Source organism: Mytilus galloprovincialis, chromosome 3, assembly GCF_965363235.1.
Source record: "Mytilus galloprovincialis chromosome 3, xbMytGall1.hap1.1, whole genome shotgun sequence".
NCBI classification, from domain to species: domain Eukaryota; kingdom Metazoa; phylum Mollusca; class Bivalvia; order Mytilida; family Mytilidae; genus Mytilus; species Mytilus galloprovincialis.
The window spans coordinates 105,814,039-105,821,216 of NC_134840.1; positions in this window are offsets into that span (position 1 = coordinate 105,814,039).

A 7,178-nucleotide genomic window follows, 5' to 3' on the forward strand; every position below is an offset into this window, starting at 1 on the left:
AATGGGTACGTTTTTTGAGGCAAAAATGGCACACCCCTACCAAAAAATATCGAAAGATCGTTGCTTGGACACCAGAATACACCTTGACCTTTGATCTGAAATCTTTTTGTAAACCCAAGTTTATTGATCTGGATTGGGTTTACAAAATAGATAATAATGAGATAAAAATTAATAAAATTTAAAAAAAAAGAGAAAAATGATCTTAAACAAGAGTGCACACGCTGAAATTACTCGCCTTCCTTACTGGCCATTGATTTTATGTTGATAGCCCTAAATATGAAGCTTTTCTACAACTATCACAATCAAAGAGCTGATAGCTCTGAGGTGGAAGAAGGTGAATAAAAGGTAACCTGAATTACCACAAAAGCAGCCCCACGTACCAAGGCTGCTTTGATCCATTATCGTTATGATGTATTTTTTTTTCTTCAAACAAGAAAAGGTCATAAGTACATGGATTTCCCATCCGTACAACCATTTTCTATGTTTAGTGGACTGTGAAAATTAGGTAAAATCTTTAAATTGGCAGTAAAATTAAGAAGATCATATCATAAGGAACACATGTGCTCTAAGTTTCAAGTTGATTGGATTTCAACTTCATCAAAAACTACCTCGACCATAAACTTTATAACCAGAAGCAGGACGAACGGACAGACCAGAAAACATAATGCCCATAAATGGAGCATAAAAATAGTAAGGCTTGTTACATACCCGCAAACTTTTGAAAGTTCCCATAGGGGTTTTTAGTGCACAACAACAATTTTAAGGTTACAATTTTTAGCGAAGTATTTTGCACGATCTGGATTGTCTAGAAAAAGTGTCATATTTGTATGATGAACTTACATGCCTTTTTCTTAAGTCTGTTTGCATGATTCTAGTTATTAAATCGGTAGAAGAGATGAAGCTAGCAGATCAGTGTTTATTTTCTTGCGTAAGAATATTAGATGCTTGTTGAAATTTCCAATTTTGAATTATGCACACAAAGATGGACCTTTAACAGGTTGGGAACAACACTCCAAATGAGGGGTAACCTTATTGGAAGAACATTTATACAACCCACTGTAAAAAATGAGCACATTTTTATTCATATTATTTGATGAAACTTTCCCCCAAGAACTATGCATCTATAAAGTACTAAATGGTCAAAATATGTCAAAAGAATTTTCTGTTGTTTCTAAACTTATATCTTCTTTATTAACTTGACCCCTCATTTAGAAAAGTTGTTCCAAATATAAGAATTTTCCCACTTTTGAGTTTAATAAAAATCTTAAAAATGTTCTTTCTTTTTTTTCAACAGTAAAATGACCCCTTGTTTTAGGAACAGTCCCTTATTTAAGGGACACCACTCATAATTGGGGGGAGGGGGGGGGGGGTGTCCCAACCTGAATACAAAAATAAAATATGTTACAACCAGTATTATGTCAATAAATTAGTGAAAAAAATACTATTTACTATCTTTATCATGTTTATGGTAGTACATGTACAGAAGACTCCGGACAATCAGATACCCAAAATTTCAGCTAAAAATATCCGATTACCGGATATATTCAATTAGACGATGAATGTATATTCAATGAATATTCTACAATAATAAGTAGATAAATTGCTTAATATGTGAAAGGGCTGGAGGATTGATGGAGTGATTTTTATCAGTTACATCACCATTGCGAGAAAAATTATCAGCTGATTATGTAGCTAATGATTAATAAAATTGAGAATGGAAATGGGGAATGTGTCAAAGAGACAACAACCCGACCAAATAAAAAACAACAGCAGAAGGTCACCAACAGGTCTTCAATGTAGCGAGAAATTCCCGCACCCGGAGGCGTCCTTCAGCTGGCCCCTAAACAAATATATACTAGTTCAGTGATAATGAACGCCATACTAATTTCCAAATTGTACACAAGAAACTAAAATTAAAATAATACAAGACTAACAAAGGCCAGAAGCTCCTGACTTGGGACAGGCGCAAAAATGCGGCGGGGTTAAACATGTTTGTGAGATCTCAACCCTCCCCCTATACCTCTAACCAATGTAGAAAAGTAAACGCATAACAATACGCACATTAAAATTCAGTTCAAGAGAAGTCCGAGTCTGATGTCAGAAGATGTAACCAAAGAAAATAAACAAAATGACAATAATACATAAATAACAACAGACTACTAGCAGTTAACTGACATGCCAGCTCCAGACTTCAATTAAACTGACTGAAAGATTATGATTTCATCATATGTACATCAGGCACAATCCTTCCCGTTAGGGGTTTAGTATCATACCATCATAACATATATGAGAAGAACCCGTGTCATGCCAACAACTGTTTTTAGAATAAATGTGTTTAGTTCCGACGCAAAGACCTTATCAGTGACTCAATATTAACGCCAAAATATGCAATCTTTAATGACTTGACAACAGTATCGTAATTATATCCCTTCTTAATAAGTCTATTCAAAGGTTTTTTAAGTTTCTGAGGTGAATACTGACACCTTTGTGCTTTATAAAGAATATTTCCATAAAAAATTGGATGTGAAATACCTGAACGTATAAGAAGTCTGCATGTTGAGCTATATTTACGAATGATGTCTTTATACCGATGATAAAATTTAGTAAATTTTTTGACTAGTTTGTGATATCGAAAACCCTAGCTGGTGTAATAATTTTTCAGTAATACATAAATTTCTCTCGTTAAAATCTAAAACATTGTTAATAAACGAGCGAATCGTACAAGTTGAGATATATAAACACCGTAAGATGGTGACAAGGGAACGTCACCATCTAAAAACGGATAATTAACGATAGGAAATGAAAAATCATCCCTTTTATCTTAAATTTTACTATTCAGCTTTCCGTTAGTGATATAGATATCAAGATCGAGGAAAGGGCAGTGGTCATTGTTAGTATTAGCTTTATTTAAAGTAAGTTCAGCAGGATAAATTTCATTAATATACATACTGAAGTCGTCATTATTGAGAGCCAAAATATCATCCAAATATCTAAAAGTATTATTAAATTTGTTTATCAGATGTTGTTTTGATGGGTCTTTGCTTATTTTTGTCATAAATTGTAACTCATAACAATACAAAAAGAGGTCCGCAATAAGTGGTGCACAGTTAGTCCCCATTGGAATTCCGATAATCTGACGATATACGGAATCCCCAAAGCGAACAAAAATGTTATCTAGTAAAAATTCAAGGGCATATATAGTATCAAAGCATGTCCAATTAACATAGTTTTTTTGTTTATTGCTACTAAAAAATGACCTAAAAGAGTTTGAACATATATATTCACATTCTGATTTTTTGAATGCCCATTTAATTAGGTGTGTGAATTTTTTCTTAATGAGAATGTGAGGCAATGTGGTATACAGGGTAGAAAAATCAAAACTTTGAATAGATTCAAAATCACCAATATAAGCATGCAATTTATCAAGTACTTCCAACGAGTTCTTGACACTACAAAAGTAATTTATTCCACTATTTTCGAAGGCCTTATTTGAACAATTTATTATAAGGTTTTTAATTGTACAAAGTGTGCTGGTAAGAAGAATAGACAATTTAGTAGTTGAACAATGGCTTGAAGACGAAATAAATCTATATTTGTAAGGGGTTTTGTGTAGCTTCGGAAGCCAATACATTGTTGGGACTTTCATTGTATTTGGCTCTGCTTGTAAAGCGGTGGCTAAAAGTTTATGTTTGTTACAGATTTCGTTTTCTGAAAATGGAGTCAGTTGGAATGTTGGTGAATTGGTGATTTCCTTTTTCAGAACCTCAATGTAAAATTTACGTCAAACAATAATAATATTATTAGCAGCTTTATCTGCCGGGACAAAAACAAATTCCTTGGCTAGTTCTTTTAGTTTATGTTTGATACGAGAAATAGGTTTTTTGTTGTAAGGGTTTATAGTAAAATGTTCTTTAAAATGTTGAATACGTATATCAACTATCTTCATTACTGAATTAAAAAAAGAGTCCAAAGATTTTTTGTCAGCTTTTTCCCGTTTTATCCATTTTATACAGTAAGTATGGAGTGAGTCGTGGATGATATTACGACACTCATTCCAATTAATAATTGACGGGGGACGATATTTAGGTCCTTTACTGAGGAATGATTTTAACTCTCGGTCTTGAACGATGTTAAGATCTCCTGTTATAACATGGGAAATGGGTCCATAAATATATTCGGAATTACTGCAATTACATGAAGTAGGTGTATTTTCACTGATATTAACATCTTTACACAATTGACTATAATTAAACACAAATTTCCGGGTAGATTTCTTGTAAATATAACAAATAAGAGGTAGCTCAGTATTGTCAAAATATCCAGGAATTTGTTCTTTAACAGAATGGTCGTTAAATATACCGGCAATATTTACAAAATCAAAGCCTTTATTGACATACTTAATTTTAATAAAATGCTTTTTATGATCTTCAGGGCGATCAATTTTGGGAAATAATTAAGAATAACAATATGCCATAATAATTTGAACAATTTCATACTTAGGACTGCTATATGAAATTGTGTTGCAATCCTCCAAAATTTTATTTAACTTATTAACCGGTAACGAACAGAGTTTTGTTAACAGATAATGTCTGCCGTTGTTTTTTGAAATAGAAATTAGGTCCGAAATATTGGTATGATTGGCCCGAAATTTTCTTTGATTGCGATTTGTTCTACGACCGTGAGAACGGTTTTTACGAACAGTTTTAGAAACTATATCCAAAATGTTAACGGAATTGGTTCTAGATATATTACCAATTCCCATGATATTATCATTTAGACCGAGAGGGTAAACTGTCTGTAATTTTTTAATCCAATTTAATTCAATTATTTTCCGTGATCGTACAAACTTTGAATGCGATTCACCAGGCTGCTTATTTACTACTTCTAAAGGTTGAACTGCTAAATATTTAAAAGGATGGTTGTGCTTCTTAAGAGGTGTTGATAAATGATACTTTTGAATTTATTTGGTCTTTTAAAACGATACAGATGTTCTTGAGTGCGTTTAGATAAATATCGTCCAGTTTCTCCTACGTACTGAATACCACACCCCGGTTTGTTTCATGTGAGTAAATAAATAATACTGTTTGTTTTTCAAGTTATATCAGTTTCAAAATTTAAAGAAAATGTGCGACCATTAAACGTGGACCTTACCGTATTGTTGGTGGAAAGACGGGGACATGTAAGTCATTTTTTGGCATGACACTTATCGATAGAAGGGTAGCCACGATTTTTATTGTTAAAAATGTTAGCGATGGTAGTATTTTTAGATAACCGATTTTGAAGATTGAGACGTGTAAATTTGTTTCCACTTGCAGTTTTTAAATCCTATATTTATTAAAATCAATCAAATGTCCTGAAATATTTATGTAAATTATTATCTTCCATCCATAGTTTGTCTTTACTTGTTTAGTAAACAAATTATTTACATTTTCACAAAGGTAAACTAATTTGGCTATAAATAGATCACAGCATGTCTGAGTAGAATCTCTTATCTAAAATCGTAATTGTTATAATTTTATTTCTTTAAATAATCAAATTTAAATTTATGAAAATAATCATGATTGACCAAATAGTATTGCATAAAGTTTACGCTTTCAGAGACTATTTATGTTTAGGTCATGGTTCTACAGGCTTCTTCACATATTTGTAAACAAACCAATATGGCCGCCACACGTGATTACCTTTGCACATGTGAAAAAAATATTTCTGACAAAAGTCAGATTTCTCTTGTCAAAAGGGATTTATATTTATATTGCAATACATTATTCAGAAGGAGGTACATTCAGTTTCAATTATATTTCTTATTCTATGAGCATTTAGAGTTTAATCAAAATTCTCCCAACAGTAACGTACTGCTCTTGTCAACTGAGTCTTGAATAATTTTATAAATAGATTCAAACCATTTGAAGTAGAAAGGCATCTAATTCACATGACAAGGAAAACAATGAATAAAGACACCAATTTAATAAGAATTAGATTTATTATTTTTATTTATGAAAAACAAAATCTTCTTGTCTGCAAGATTGCAAATTCGTAACTTCAAGGGCGAACTTGTAAACAGGGCGAGTTGTCTCGATACCAAATCCACGCATGCGTACTACAAATATCTACAGTAAAAACATCCGGTTACAAGTAAACAAATAACGTTCATGGATTTCATGTGGATGAGATGAAAATTTCAATCTATTAATTTACATAAATAAAAAGGTCATATTTACGATAGTGATTGTTTTTCAATCCTAATTTACAAATTAAATGATTCAGATGCTTAATCATGTGTAAAAATCGGTGTAAGGAATCTTTAGTTGTTATGAAATTGTAATACACAGAAACGAATGCGACATACGGAGGCTCAATGAGTTGAAAGTAGGTCCCATAGGTCTTCAGAAGACTTGACGTCTTCTTCCACCAAAAACTGAACATGATCCAAGAATATGAGGTCAAGGTCAGATATACAAAACGGGAAATACATGTACAGCACACACGAAATTTTATTTAAATATTGTTGACCTATTGCACATAGTTCTAAGAAACAAACTTGAACAACAAAATTTAATATTGACCTATGAACCATAAAATTGATGAACCCTGCCAAACAGATATGTGAATCTTACAATCATTGCATGATTAAACTATAGCTGATCTATTTCATACAGTATTGGAGAAACAAACTTAACCAGGAAAACTTAAGATTGACCTATGAACTATGAAAATAAGGTCATGGTCAGATGATAATTACTAGACAGCATATACACCTTATCAGCATTCCATACACCAAATATAGTTAACATATTGCTTAAAGTATTCATGGTAGTTAACATTGAGTAGTGACCTTAAAAATGAGGTCAAGGTCAAATAAAACATGCCAATGACAATATTTTCATAGTTCAAGGTCACATGACACCTGCCAGTTGGACATGTACACCTTACAATCATTCCATACACAAATTGTAATAGACCATTGCTTAAATATCTTAGTTATGGACTAGACCAAGAAAACTTATCCTCAGTTACTGATCCATGAAATGAGGTCAAGGTCAAGTGAAAACGGTCTGACAGGCATAAGGTCCATGTAAAGTATGCACATAGTTATTCTATTACTTATAATTAGAGAGAAATTAACAATGCTAAAAATCTTAACTTCTTTTTCTAAATAGCAACTGACCAATGAAAATGAG